The sequence below is a fragment of the Pongo pygmaeus genome, chromosome 4, assembly GCF_028885625.2.
Source record: "Pongo pygmaeus isolate AG05252 chromosome 4, NHGRI_mPonPyg2-v2.0_pri, whole genome shotgun sequence".
NCBI classification, from domain to species: domain Eukaryota; kingdom Metazoa; phylum Chordata; class Mammalia; order Primates; family Hominidae; genus Pongo; species Pongo pygmaeus.
In genome coordinates, this window is record NC_072377.2 from 129363247 (window position 1) to 129379835 (window position 16589).

The window sequence follows — 16589 nt, forward strand, 5'->3', positions numbered from 1 at the left end:
TTTCTCTCCAGCATGGAAAGCCCCCATGCTGAAAATACCTAGAACTGTGAGTCACATCATTAGCATAAACTCCAGTGTGGTCAGAGAGGTCTACCATGAATAATAAAGACGCTTCTATCACTTGGGAAATTCCAAGAGTTTAGAGGCTCTGTCACAGGAACCAGGGGCACAAGCCAGCCAAATCCTCTATTATACAACAGTATATGTTTCATCCATTGGCTGTGCCCCCAAAATGGAGAAACCATGCCTGGTACCCCAGCAGATCTTTTCTTTCAGTTAATTTGGCAACATAAAAAACTTTGCCTAGGCCGGGCACAGTAGTTCACGCCTGTAATTTCAGCACTTTGGGAGGCCGAGGCGGGCAGATCACGAAGTCAGGAGATCGAGACCATCCTGGCTAACAAGGTGAAACCCTGTCTCTACTAAAAATACAAAAAATTAGCCTGGCGTGGTGGCGGGTGCCTGTAGTCCCAGCTACTCAGGAGGCTGAGGTAGGAGAATCGCTTGAACCTGGGAGGCGGAGCTTGCAGTTAGCCGAGATCACGCTGCTGCACTCCAGCCTGGGCAACAGAGCGAGACTCCATCTCAAAAAATAAAAATAAAAAAAATAATAATTTGCCTAAAGTCTATCAGTGTGACTTTCACTGTGAGTCCTAATGTGGCACTTTTCAGCTTCAGTGGCCTTAGAAGTTCACGTTGTAGAACTTAGCAATGCACCAACATTTTGGTCCTTTTAAAATGTAATCCATCACTGAGAAGAACAATAACACAACAGCAAAAACCACAAAAACGTTTTTGCGTTTATCATCTTTCTTTTCCCTTGATTATATCTATCAAAACCATGAGCTAATTTTGAATTAATAAGGAAATTAATAGAAAAAATATTAGATTTGTGCAAGGAAAGGTGACAGAGAAATGCAGGGTTGGCAGTGGCATGGCTGTGTTTATGAATGTCTAATTCTGTCAATATTTTGTTGTCAATCTCAGGATGGCCCAAGAATTAGTTTTTATAACATCAATATAGTATTTGGTGAATCTGACAAATTAGTTGATTATATTTATGCTTACTCTTTTATTCCAAAAGCTAATTGCATCTAGTAGGTGATATGATTAACGTTTAGGATCACCTATTTAACCTAGTCCTTCAAGTCTTTGTTAATTTGTATTTCATAATTTGTTAGATTAAAACTAGGATGACTGCCTAGAGATATTATTTTTCAACTTCATAGGATTATGTATTAAAATTTTAGTCACTCAAAATTGAGTCAACTTTTTTTGAGACAAAATATTTTATAGACAGGCATACCTCATTTTATTGGGCTTTGCTTTATTTTGCTCCACAGATACTGTTTTTTTTTTGACAGATTAAAGGTTTATGGCAACCCTGTGTTGAACAAGTCTATCAGCGCCATTTTTCCAACACCGTATGCTCACTTTGTTAGCTTTTTTAGCAATAAACCATTTTAAAATTAAAGTATGTACATTGTTTTTTAGACATAATGCTATTGCACACTTAATAGACTGCAGTATAGTGTAAACAACCTTAATACGCACTGGCAACCAAGAAATTCATGTGGTTGGATTTATTTTTAATTAATTAATTTATTGAGACAGGGTCTCATTGTGTCACTCAGGGTGGAGTGCAATGGTGCGATCACAGCTTACTGCAGCCTCAACCTCCCAGGGCTCAGGTAATTCTCCCACCTCATCCTCCCGAATAGCTAGCCTACAGACGTGTGCCACCAGCTTGGCTAATTTTTCTATTTAATAGAGACAGGGTTTTGCCATGTTGCCCAGGCTGGTCTCGAACTCCTGGGTTCATAAGATCTGCACATCTCAGCACCACAAAGTGCTGGGATTGCAGGCATGAGCCACCATGCCCTGCCAACTTGATTTATTTTGATGCTTATTTATTGCAGCGGTCTGGAACTGAACCTGCAATATCTCTGAGGTATGCCTGTATATGTGTGTGTGTGTGTATGTATATATAGTCAAGTGCTGCATAACAACATTTTGGTCAAAGACAGACTGCATATATGATGGTGGTCCCATAAAATTATAATACTGTATTTCTACTGTACGTTTTTTCTATGTTTAGATATGTAAGACACCATTGTGTTGCAAATGCCTGTAGTACTCAGTACAATAAATGTTGTACAGGTTTGTAACCTCGGAGCAACTATTTGATACAGCCTAGGTGTGAAGTAGGCTACACCACCTAGGTTTGTGTAAGAACACTCTATGATAGTTGTACAACACCATATTTGCTTATTGACACATTTCTCAGAATGTACCCCTGTTGTTAAGCAACATATATAATATATAATGACATACAGAGTGTAATATATGTGGACCAGTTTTACATGTTTGACCCAAGGACAACAAGTTCTCAAGCATCACTAATTCACTAGATCTCACTGCCAGGCATATGGAGATGCCTTTCTGATGAGAGCTGTCTCTGTGGGCTTGTTGCTACACTGTCTCTAGGTGTTGGAGACAGATCTGATGTGGAGACTGGTCTGAATCCTTACCTTTTCTTTTCCTTTCTGAGCAGGCTTGACCCTAGGCTTGTGGGAGAAGACAGGGTTTTCAACAATCAGGATGAATAGAATGCCTTCTGTGTGTATTGTATTTGCGTGGTCTCCTATCTTTCCTGAGGGTGAGGGTCTCCTGTGACTAGAGTCACAGTAATTCCTAGGTACCATTGAATGCCTAATACATATTTAAATTTTCCTTATAAAATCAAAGGTTAGGCCAGGCGTGGTGGCTCACACCTGTAATCCCAGCAGTTTGGGAGGTCAAGGCGGGTGGATCACGAGGTCAGGAGTTCGAGACCAGCCTGGGCAACATGGCAAAACTCCATCTCTACTGAAAATACAAAAATTAGCTGGGCACTGTGGCAGGCGCCTGTAATCCCGGATACTCAGGAGGCTGAGGCAAAAGAATCGCTTGAACCTGGGAAGTGGAGGTTACAGTGAGACAAGATCATGCCACTGCACTCCAGCCTGGGTGACAGAGCAAGACTCCGCCTCAAAAAAAAAAAAAAAGTGCTGTTTTGTATATAACAGGATGTATATACATTTGTATATAACAGGATGATGCAGTTGAGAAGAAAAAGCTGATAATTCAGAACTGAGCAGAGACATTTACCAGAGTGATGTCCTTGAGCAGGGCCTTACACCATGCTCAGTATAAAGATAATGTCCTAGGGAGATGTCACATGCTCTTTTGTATGAAAGGTGCCTCCTGAGTAATGCATTATGGGGGCCTGTCTGCACAGGCTGAAGGGGTTAGATTGAAGGAATTAGCTGCCTGCCAAAGTGCTATTGAGAGGTGACAGTGTGCTGGCAGTCCTCACAGCCCTCACTAGCTCTCAGCACCTCCTCTGCCTGGGCTACCACTTTGGTGGCACTTGAGGAGCCTTTCAGCCCACCACTGCACTGTGGGAGCCCCTTTCTGGGCTGGCCAAGGCCGGAGCCCACTCCCTCAGCTTGCAGGGAGGTGTGGAGGGAGAGGCGTGAGCGGGAACCGGGGTTGTGTGCGGCGCTTGCGGGCCAGCTGGAGTTCCGGGTGGGCGTGGGCTTGGCGGGCCCCGCACTCAGAGCAGCCGGCTGGCCCTGCTGGCTCTGGGCAATGAGGGACTTAGCACCCAGGCCAGCGGCTGCGGAGGGTGTACTGGGTCCCCCAGCAGTGCCAGCCCACCGGCAGCTCTCAATTTCTCGCTGGGCCTTAGCTGCCTTCCCACGGGGCAGGCCTTGGGACTGCAGCCCACCATGCCTGAGCCTTCCTCCGCCTCCGTGGGTTCCTGTGCAGCCTGAGCCTCCCCAATGAACGCAGCCCCCTGCTCCACGGTGCCCAGTCCCATCCACTGCCCAAGGCCTGAGGAGTGCGAGCGCATGACACAGGACTGGCAGGCAGCTCCACCTGCAGCCCCAGTGCGGATCCACTGGGTGAAGCCAGCTGGGCTCCTGAGTCTGGTGGGGATGTGGAGAGTCTTTATGTCTACCTCAGGGACTGTAAACACACCAATCGGCACTCTGTATCTAGCTCAAGGTTTGTAAACACACCAATCAGCACCCTGTGTCTAGCTCAGGGATTGTGAGTGCACCAATCGACACTCTGTAGCTAGCTGCTCTGGTGGGGCCTTGGAGAACCTTTATGTCTAGCTCAGGGATTGTAAACACACCAATCAGCACCCTGTGTTTAGCTCAAGGTTTGTGAGTGCACCAATCGACACCCTGTATCTAGCTGCTCTGGTGGGGCCTTGGAGAATCTTTATGTCTAGCTCAGGGATTGTAAACACACCAATCAGCACTCTGTATCTAGCTCAAGGATTGTAAACACACCAATCGGCACTCTGTATCTAGCTCAAGGTTTGTAAACACACCAATCAGCACCCTGTGTTTAGCTCAAGGTTTGTGAGTGCACCACTCGACACTCAGTATCTAGCTGCTCTGGTGGGGCCTTGGAGAACCTTTGTCTAGCTCAGGGATTGTAAATACACCAATTGGCACTCTGTATCTAGCTCAAGGTTTGTAAACACACCAATCAGCACCTTGTGTTTAGCTCAAGGTTTGTAAGTGCACTAGTCGACACTCTGTATCTAGCTGCTCTGGTGGGGCCTTGAAGAACCTTTATGTCTAGCTCAGGGATTGTAAACACACCAATCGGCACTCTGTATCTAGCTCAAGGTTTGTAAACACACCAATCAGCACCCTGTGTTTAGCTCAAGGTTTGTGAGTGCACCAATCGACGCTCTGTATCTAGCTGCTCTGGTGGGGCCTTGGAGAACCTTTGTATCTAGCTCAGGGATTGTAAATGCACCAATCAGCGCCCTGTCAAAACAGGCCGCTGGGCTCTACCAATCAGCAGGACGTGGGTGGGGCCAGATAAGAGAATAAAAGCAGGCTGCCTGAGCCAGCATTGGCAACCCTGTCGGGTCCCCTTTCACACTGTGGAAGCTTTGTTTTTTCGCTCTTCGCAATAAATCTTGCTACTGCTCACTCTTTGGGTCCACACTGCTTTTATGAGCTGTAACACTCACCGCGAAGATGTGCAGCTTCACTCCTGAACCCAGCGAGACCACGAGCCCACCGAGAGGAACAAACAACTCCAGACGCGCTGCCTTAAGAGCTGTAACACACCGCGAAGGTCTGCAGCTTCACTCCTGAGCCAGTGAGACCACGAACCCCACCAGAAGGAAGAAACTCTGAACACATCCGAACATCAGAAGGAACAAACTCCAGACGCACCACCTTAAGAGCGGTAACACTCACCTCGAGGGTCCGCAGCTTCATTCTTGAAGTCAGTGAGACCAAGAACCCACCAATTCCGGACACACTATGAAGACTATTTTAAACTGAAAACATCTGAAGAGGCAGCAGCCACAGAAAGAAACATTATTTACACTTGAGTAGAACCCTCCCAAAATACAGCTACTGTTGACCTCCATCTGAGGGAGTTTACTGTTTGAAGAAAGGTTAACCCTTAGCACTGGGAAGTATGAATTCAGCTGCCATAACACCCATCGCCTCCGTGGGAAAATTTCCAGCCAGGAAAGAGATAGACTGCCTATTCCCATTAACAACAAAAAGCCCAATAGAACCCTTTATACCTTCGCAGTGAAACCCTCCCCTCCTTTTGTGAAATCGTTATATAGACTTCTGTCTCTGGCTATTCAGTGAGTTACTCGTGACTGAGCAACTCTTGCATGCACGTGAAAATAAACTTTTATCTTTTCTCCAATTAATCTGCCTATGGCTGGATAATTTGCAGGTCCTGGGACTATTCAGACCTAAGTTGACAGAGGAGAAGTTTTTCCTCACAACAGGATCCTGGGTACAAGTGGAGAGTTGGTCTTAGTAGGAGCAGAGACATTTTATCCATACTAACAGGATGGAAGGCAGAGGCATTTGCATATATTCAACATCTCTCTCATTCTCAAACCTCCTGGAAGTGTTGTCTACTCTTAATGATTCATGTACTCCCTTTCGTTCACTCTTCTACCTATTCCAATTTGGCTTTCAGGCTCAACACACATTCAATCATTCACCCATTCATCTAAAAATTCTTTAATCCTACTATATGGTCTAGGCCCTGGGGAGTATATCATTGAACAAAATCCAAAAATCGCTGTCTTCATGGAGCTGACTGTCTAGTAGGGAAAACATATCTAAAGCAAATAAATAACACCATGCATTCACTGGTGATAAGTGTAATGGACAAAAACCAAATACACACAAAGCAGGCAGGAAAGTGAGGTTCTTAGTTCACTCATGCTGCTGTAACAAGAAAATACCTTAGATTGGGTAACTGACAAACAACTGAAATTTATTGCTCACAGTTCTGGGCAGAGTCAGTGTCTGGTGAGGCCCCGTTCCTCATAAATGGTGCCTTCTATGTCCCCTCACATGGTGGAAGGGGCAAACAGGCTCCCTTAAGTCTGTTTCATAAGGGTGCTAATCCCATTCAGGAGGGTGGAGCCCTCATGAGTTAATGACTCCCCAAAGGCCTCACCCCTTAATACCATTGCATTGGGGTTAGGTTCAACATAAGAATTTTGGAGTGACACAAACATTCAGACAATAGCAGGGAGCTGGAGAGTGTTGATGGCCTCACTAAGAAGGAGATAATTTGAACAAAGATGTGAGGAGGTAGGGAAAAAACCCTATGGATCTAGCAGAAAGTCTCTTCCACAAAGAAGGAGCAGATAAGCTAGAGAGTGTACCTGACAGAGTCAAGGAAAAGCAAGGAGGCCACTGTGGACTGAGCAAGTGCAAAAGGCAGAGCAGCAGGTAAAACCAGCGAGGTCATATGTGGCTAGATTGTGTGGGAGCATGTAGTAATTGCCAAATATTTTGACTTTACTCTGAGTGAAATGAGGACTCACTGGAGGAATTTGAACAGACAAATGATGTGTTGAAAATGGATTGGGAGAGCAAGGGTGGGAGTAGGGGGAACAGGGCCAATGCTGATCCTACCAAAAGATAATGGGCGATGCTTTGGAAAACAGTCTTGCATTCCTCAAAAGGTTAAGTATTGAGTTACCACATGAAACCAGCAATTACATTCCTAAACACATACCCAAGAGGAATGAAAACATGTCAGAACAAAACATGAATATTCATGGCATCGTTATTAAAAGCCAAAAAGTGGAAACAACACAAATAAATGTCCATCAACTGATGAATGGATACAAAAATTGTGGTATATCCATATAATGGAATGTTATTTAGTCATAAAAATGAAGGAAGTATGGATACATGCTACAAAATGGATACACCTTGAAAACGTTATGCTACATGAATGAGGCCATTCAGAAAAGACCTCAAAGCGTATGATTCCATTCCCAGAATAAGTAGTTCTGTCAAAAAAGAAAGTAGTTTAGTGATTGTCAGGAGCTAGTGGGAGGAGGGATGAAGAGTAAATTCTCTTTGGGGCGATGAAAATGTTTTAAAATGAACTGTGGCAATGGTTGCACAACTCTGCGGTTTTTAGTAAAAAAAAACCATTGAGTTGCACACTTTAAATGGATGAATTATGTGATATGTCAATTATATCTCAATAAAGCTGTTAGTAAAAATAAAAAGAGGTAATGAGGCTTGGCGTGGGAAAGTTGGAGTGGAGATGGTGAGACATAATCAGAGGTGAGAATACTTTGAAGGTAGAACTAATAGAACTTGCTGAAAACTGGGTGAGAGGCTGTGAGAGAAAGCAAGGAGTCAAGAATAATGCCACATTTTTCTTTTTTTTGACTGAGTGACTTAAAGGGTGGAGAGCTGACATGTGAGGTGAGGAAGAATGCTGGAGGAACAAGTTTCAAGAACTCTTTGGAACATCAGCTAGAGATGTCTAGTTGACATTCAATATGCAACTGAAGATATGGGTTTGGTGCTCAGGAAAGAACTGGACTAGAGTTTTACATTTGGGAGTTGTCAGCATAGGAATGGTATTTAACTGGCTAAGTTATCAATGAACTCCCTGTAGCCAAATCTTCAACTAATTTGGCTATTGAAAACTATTGACTTTTCAATAATGTTGGACACTATTGACTACTGCCTTCATCTAAAACTGTCCCTTCTCTTGCTTTCAGTAGAGAAAACTTGTTGTTTTCCTTCTTCCTTTCTGGCCTCTCCCAATCTGTATTGTTTGGAGGCTCATTCTCTTCCATTTCTTCTTCTTTGTTCTTTTTATTATTATTATTATTATTATTATTTTGCAGGGACAGGGTCTTGCTGTTGACCAGGCTGGCCTCAACCGATCCTCCCACCTTGGACTCCCAAAGTGCTGAGATTACTGATGTGAGCCACTGTGCCTAGCCACCTAATCTTCAATTCATAAGTCTTTGTTTTATTCTTAAAGTTTTTTACTCATCTTACTCTACACTCTTTCTTTCTTTAAGAGATCTTACCCACATTCCTAATTTTAATTACTCCCTTACACAAAGACTCGCAGGTGATCTTCAGGTCTTTTAGATAAACACTGTTGGATAAATGAAAAGCATCTCAAATTCAACCTGTACAACATTGAACTCACGACGTCGTCTTCCCTAAACCTGCTCCTCTTCCGACATCCTTTTAGTTCAGTAAATAATAAGTTATTAATACTTATTTTATTTATGCAAACCACAAACCAGAACCCCTTCTTGGTATCTCTTTTTCCCAGGATATCTAACCTTCATCACCAAATTCTGAGAATTGTATCTCTTAAAATATCCTCTGTCTCTACTTCTCTCTTTTTACTGGTGAACAGTGCACATCTATTTCCATTGTATAATTTCTTTACATAACAATCCATGTTCACAGTCAATATTTCTACTATTCTTAAGCTTTAGAGGTAGACTATTACAGTGTTGTGGATTAAAAAAAGGGAGGCAATAGGTTCCCTACACAAGTTGAGGATTTTCATTCCAAAATGTTCTCTACAGTTTTTCCTTTTTTTTTTCTACCTCTTGTCTCTTTTAAATCCAAATTATCCTACCAGTTGTCACCATACTAATTCTCTTAACATGTAGTTCAGTTCATTTTCCAGGTCAAAAACCTTCAAGAACTGCATTTTACCTGGGAATTTAAGAACAAATTCCAAATCTTAAAACTCTAGGTTCATGATAACAAATTCCAAACCCTCTTTCCTGTGTTCCAGTGTTATGAGTAAAATAGCACTAGTTGCTAATAGAAGACAAATGAGGCTGCTTGAAATTGTGACTTGAAAAGCAAGTAAACCATGAATCATCCTAATGTATAAGCTTGTAATCAGAACAATGGAGAACTGATATGTGAATAGTTCCATTTACTCTGTTCTTAGCAAAACATTGACCAATTCATGGCTATGCATGTTAGATGTTGTAACATGAACATAATTCATGTTATCCGAAACAGGGAACACTTCTGTTTCCAATTTGCTTTTCTTTAAAAAAAAAAAAAACACATATTTTGAATAAAAGAGATACCCTAAATTAGCCTAAGGCTATCAAAGTACATCATGCTTCTCCATAGAAAGCCACCGTATTAACAGTAATTGTACTAAGTATGTATAGTATTGTATAGTACTTTAAGATGTACAAAATACATCTTAATATCTAACCTTCATCACCAAATTCAAATACATTCTCACTTTAAATAAAATATGTAAAACAGTCTTGTGAGTTAAATATTTTCATTACCCCACATTTATGAATAAGGAATTATCCTTGGTAAGACGAAATGATTTACTTGTGGATATGTCCAGGTAGTATATGGCAAGGAGCCAGTACACACACCCAAGTCTTCACCTTCATACTTTAAACTCTGTATGGTCATAATTCAAATGTGAAGTACAGCACAAGTAACTGAGGCTTCTCTATTTAACAATGATGCTGATGATGTAGTAAAAAATAATAACAATAGTAAAATTATTTATGTATTTGTCCCTATTAGAATGTGAGCTTGATGAGGACAGATGTTTTGTTTTGTTCACTGCTGCTCCTAAGTACCTAGAACAGTGCCTGGCACACAACGGCCTCTCAATGAAGACTTCCTTATAAATCAAAGAATGATACATTACATTTTCAAAGACATTTCACAAACATTATTTTATTAATTGTCACAGCAATTTCCAGGTTTTCTGACTCAGACTCTAATGTTCTTTTTATTACTCCATGTTGTATAAAGTGAGACTTAAAGGACTACTTAAAATTGGTGCTGAGGCTAGGTGCGGTGGCTCAGGCCTGTAATCCTAGCACTTTGGGAGGTGGGTGGATCACCTGAGGTCAAGAGTTTGAGACCAGCCTGGCCAACATTGTGAAACCTCATCTCTACTAAAAATACAAAAATTAGCCAGGCGTAGTGGCAGGCACCTGTAATCCCAGCTACTCAGGAGGTTGAGGCAGCAGAATCACTTGAACCCAGGAGGCAGAGGTTGCAGTGGGCAAAGATTGCGCCATTGCACTCCAGCCTGGGCAACAGAGCAAAAACTCCACCTCAAAAAAAAAAAAAAAAAATCGGTACTGAGAGATAAAAATAAGATATATTCATTCCTTAAGACCAGGACTATAGTAGGAGCTCAGTAGACCCAATGGACACTAAGTATGAACTTGAATATGTTGGCTTCTCCATGGATAGAAGGTATTGAAAGGCATGTAGAGAAATTCACCGTTGAGAAACATACACATTTATCAAGATTAAAAAAGAAGTCAGACTTCCTCTATACAATTCTGGAATATGGGAGAAGTGGGAAGTTTGCCTTCTTTTCATGAGGAAATACAGATTGAAGGTCACCCCCTATTAGAGATACCACAATCCCTTTATTTACTATTATCTTGCTTTTTGTTTTTTGGGTTTTTTTTGCCTTTATGGAGAATCAAAAAGTATCTGAGTTTGAAAAATTAGCAAGCATTTTGTTCTGGTGTAAGGGAGTAACAAGACCTGGGCTCTGGTCACTCTTTTGGTGGCCTATTTTGGGGAGAAGGAGATGATGAATAGGTGGGATGCATCTCCGCTTCAATTTCTTGCTGTCAAAAAAATTTGAAAACTGCTTCTGGCCAAACGCGGTGGCTCACACCTGTAATCCCAGCACTTTGGGAGGCTGAGGTAGGTGAATAAAGAGGTCAGGAGTTCTAGACCAGCCTGGCCAACAGAGTGAAACTCCGTCTACTAAAAATACAAAAACTAGCCGTGTGTGGGGCACACGCCTGTAGTCCCAGCTACTCGGGAGGCAGAGGCTGGAGAATTGCTTGAACCCAGGAGGCGGAGGCTTCAGTGAGCCGAGACCATGCCATTGCACTCCAGCCTGGGTGACCGAGTGAGACTCCATCTCCAAAAAACAAACAAACACCTATTTCTATTTAAAGTACAATGTGAAAACTTTACATAATTTAGGAAGGTCTTCTTTGTTTTTTACTGTCCATTTTGAAACCACGTTCCTTCAAAGGTACAGTAGAGTATTAGTATTCCAGAGGTTGCTTATCTTGCTATCTCAGCTAACTGGAACTCAATTAAGAAATGGGAAAGAGGGAAAAGAGGAGGACTCACAGTTGGCATAGGCCTCAGAAATACCACAGTAATACCATTCTCTTCATAATTAAGTTCTATACTCACAGGTAAGTTCTCCATTTTCATTAGGTCCAGCTCACCCCCAGTTTACCCAGAACACTAATAGCCTCATCTCTCTGGGTTCTCTGGTCATAATAGCAGTATTGGGCTGCTATGGTTTGAATCTTTGTCCCCTCCAAAACTCATTTAATTTGAAACTTAGTTGTCTTGTAGTAACAATATTAAGAGGTAGGACCTTCTTCTTCTTTTTTATGTTATTTTTTTTTTTTTAAGAAACAGTGTCTTGCCGTCACTCAGGCTGGAGTGCAGTGGTGCAGTCATGGCTCACTGCAGCCTTGAACTCCTGGGCTCGAGTAACTCTCCCACCTAAGCCTCCCGAGTAGCTAGGACTACAAGTACATGCCACTATGCCTGGCTAATTTTTAAATTTTTGTGTAAAGACAGGGTCTTGCTATGTTGCCTTTGCTGGTCTAGAACTCCTGGCCTCAAATGACCCTCCCACCTTGGCCTCCCAAAGCGTTAGGATTACAGGCATGAGGCACTATGCCCAAACAAGGTATGACCTTTAAGAGGTGATTAGGCCATGAGGGCTCCATTCTCATGGGTGGGATTGGTGCTGGGATTGGAAGCCTCCCAGGTTCAAGCAATTCTTCTGCCTCAGCCTCCTGAGTAGCTGGGATTATAGGTGCCCACCACCATGCCCAGCTAATTTTTGTATTTTTAGTAGAGACGTGGTTTCACCATATTGGCCAGGCTGGTCTTGAACTCCTGACCTCAAGTGATCCGCCCGCCTTCAGTCACCTGTTGTATTAAAGGGCTTCGTTATTATTAATATTATTTATGATCTTAATTCACCTAAAAATTTATCATCCCAGTTTATCAGAGAAATAATGCATTCAATATGTTCACTCATGAGTGAACAGAACTAATTCGCTATATATAGGCACACACACACACACGGACATACACATACACCCCTGTGACACCATCCAAAACCCACAGCAACTAAGATGCCAGCCCAGAAGTAGCAACAGCGATTGAGCAACACAATTAGAAACAGGTTCCTTTGAAGAAATATTTTTTTTTTTTGGATGGAGTCTCGTTCTGTTGCTCAGGCTGGAGTGCAGTGGTGCAGTTTCGGCTCACTGCAAGCTCCGTCTCCCGGGTTCACGTCACTCTCCTGCCTCAGCCTCCTGAGTAGCTGGGACTACAGGCGCCCACCACCACGCCTGGCTAATTTTTGTATTTTTTTAGTAGAGATGGGGTTTCACCTTGTTAGCCAGGATGGTCTCGATCTCCTGACTTCGTGATCCGCCTGCCTCAGCCTCCCAAAGTGCTGGGATTACAGGCGTGAGCCACTGCGCCTGGCCATTTGAAGAAATATTTCTTTCGTTTCCATCTTACCTCTCTTTCTTAAAAAATCACCTCTTCCTTGTAAAAAATGAAATCAAAAGAGGTATCCTAGAAAAACTCAAGCCTCAGTACACTCTGTATGCAGGAACTAAGTCAGAACACATGAAAAAGGCTAGATGTGCTATGATTTAATGCAATTGGAAAAAGAATGACTTTTTTCTCCACTTTTTGATGGAGAATTCTATGAAAGAGTGTGCTGGCAAGAACAAGTTCCTCTAAGTGACATTTCATTTTTTAGCAGCTAGATAGATTAATGCTTGCTTCTTGCAGCTCATGCATTACTAGCCCTAGTACTCCTGAAATGAAAAATCATGTACTCAATTCATTCTTTATTGCATAAATGTTATACAAAGAGAGTGGAAATTTGCATTTGGGTGTTCACTTCTGGTAAAATATTGCAGTCTTGATAACAGGTTGAGAAATACTGTAGTGCCACTGCCCTATCATATTTAGCCTCTATAAAATAGCTTAATGGATTATATGTGTAAGGTGAGGAGAAATGAAAGAGTAGAATTATGTTAAATTGTGTGGCTTCTAAATAGATTACAAAAACTTTATCCCCTTTTTAGGGCATGACTAAAGAGACCCACCTGTAAATCTACTTAATAGCCAGATCACAGGGAACTAGAGACGTCTTCGAATTATCAGCAACAGAACTCAGCCAAGGGGCCATTGAGGTGCAAAATTCAAAAGAAAGGCAAAGTCTAAAGAAATAAATACGTAGTGAAGAATTGAGACACTACTGAACAGAATATTTGAAAGCAGATCTAAGAGCCACATCTGATCTCTTCTTGTCCAGACGAGAGAAAGCAATTTTCACCCAAGTCAAAGAAGCCATCTTGGATTTTCATTTGTGAAAGTGAACAATTTCTGCCTTTTTAAGTTTTCCTGACCCATGAGGTTTAGGCCTAACTTCTAGGCTTAGTACTTTGGTTAAGCTGAAGCTTTTGTTCTTCAGATATGTATTTTTTGCCTTAATTAGGACACGAGGGCTAGAGTTGGGCTGGTATGGAAATGGGAGAGGACTGGGTTGGAGAGAAGGTGGGGAAAAGTTGTTAAGCTGCCACTGCCTTCCTACAGTTGTGGAAGTTACCTGCAAGAAATCTTAAATACTTTGTAGAAACATGGTTTGAAAAGTTAAACAATGGAATTAAAGTAGTTATGGCTGGTATGCTACTCTACATGAGACAGACCATAAAATTGTACGGTTAGGAATATATTTGGAGCATGAAATAAGTTCTGGGAGAGTGCAGATATTTCCAACTTAATAGGTCCACACATAGTCTTGATTTATGAGTCATTTCTTTAATATATTTGATCTGATCGAGGTTTTATCCTGCGATAAATTTGTGACTAATAATTTCACATTCCTGCCCAGCCACACGAAGCTTTGGAAAACAGAACCTCTCTGTGTCCCACAGTCTTCATCTGCAACCTCTTCTTTCTACAAACACTCTGGCCTCCAATGTGTCCCTCACATGAAGCTGGACACTGGAGATTCAACGACAGCTGGATTGAACACATAAAACAAGACAAAAGTTTTAATTTCTGCTGTCTGTGGCCTCATATGCTGCTCTGGAAGCTTGCTGAGTTAGACTAAATCTGCCACTCAGAGGAAGGAATTGTTTGTGGTGATAACAAAGAGAAAGGGAAACACTTGAGGGTTTAATTGAAAGTAATTACGGCATTGGCCCGCTGCCAATGGAAAATTTTCAGAAAATCCATCTTTTGCAAGGAAGTAAACTCCCAAATAGTTGCGAAAGGAAAAGCTTTTTTGAAAAAAAGCTCCAAAGCCAGGTAATTATTTTTAGCAGTTTCCCTCCCATGGGTAAAATCTTTGTATTTTCCAAAACTTTCCTGAAACACAGTGTAGAACAATAATAAAATACAAGGAAATGTAATACAACTAAAAATTCAGTCTTTTTCTTAGAGAAGTCATAGCTATTTACATAGTTCCATGGGCCTCTACCCTGAAGAAAATCATAGTAATGTGGCAGAAGCCTGAAGGAAATGAAACATCCTCTGTAATTCCATTCTGTTCTATTTCTGTTGGCTTTCCCAGGAATTCAGGTAGTCAGACAGAGAAACTGAATACCCTTCTTGTGGTTGTCCGAACATTCAAGATCTCTGAATCAGCATGGGAGCAGTAAAACAAAGTTAGGATGTGTTGGTCAGAGGAACAAGGGGAAACTTAAAATGAGTTTGAAAACTATTTGTTAAAAAATGTAAAAGCCTTTTGCCTGTCTGGTACATAAATTTGCTCAAAGGCAAATTAATTTCTAATGACTTTTCTTAAATACATTGTTTGAATTTGAATGTTTAGAGACCAATGGTTTGGTCAGGTAGGCACAGTGGGTTTGTTGTTGTTGTTACTGTTATTTGTAATTGTTTTGCTGTTTTTTGTTTTTGAATGCCTTCAGGTACATGACGTATTTTTCTGTTGGCCATAGGCCCAACTGCTCCCTGTTATTTTATACATACTCAAATTTAGTATATTTATCTTTGCAAATCTTTAGTTAGCAATTTCAGAGGAAGCCTGTTGTTGTCAGGTAATAACAAAAGTCATCTTTTTATAAGTGCCTACAGTTTGTTAGGCACTTAATCACCATTTACCTTAACAGCAATCCCATTGGTAGATATTATTATCCCACTTAAAAAGATGTGGAGCCCACTAAGTAGTAATGCTGGAATTTGAACCCAGGTAAGTCAAGTTCCAACACCTATCCTCTTTCTGTTATGCCTCAACTTCCTTTAGATTCAGGAATCAGAGAAATAACGTTATATACCAACTTTAAAATATGTCTCTTGACACAATATACAGGATAAATGACATCTGCACCTTGTTAAGTTCCAAGATAAAAAAGTGCAAGAACCTTGAACCTCAACTAAAATTCATAAAAGAAAGAATGAGGCATTTGTTCTGGAGAAGACTAGCAACTAGAAAGAATAGATTTTTTTTCTTTTTCTTTTGGTAATACTGCCTGAGGGCCCAAAGTGGTCAACCTTTGTCATAATTCATTTGGCAGGCCCGTAAAGATAGCTCAGTCATTTAGTCTAACAAAATATTTTTTAACAGTCAGGGTACATACTTGATTTGGATCCAGGGACAAATGGCTCTCCAAAGGCTTGCTGGCAGGTTGATGACGCGATGCATCAACTGGATGTATCAGGACTTAATAGTACTGAACCATGGAGCATATTTAAAAAGCTCACATACGTTCTCAAATATCATAGTATATAACAAATTTCATTGCCTTCAACTCAATGATATTTAGAATATGTGCTACATCAGTCTTTCTGCTGTGGGATTCAGTAATGGTCCAAGGTTGTTGTCTTCTTTTCAAATGTAAAAAGCTTAACTTGAAATACGGGTCATTTATCTTGGGCTTGGTTTGAAATGGCATATATTCGATCACGTCGTAATACATAATATCTTACAATTTAACCATGAAGTAAGTTACAGCCACACATCATTTTGTCCAAAATCACTGAGAATGGAGATGCACTACTTAAGCACATTTTCTTGAATACCTTTCTTTTACTTTGAAACCCTCAAAAATTACAAAACTAACTTGTATTCATTCATGCTTGATTTAAACAGAATCAGCTTCACAATTTAGCTTCCTAATGACTTAAAGTTTTTGTGTA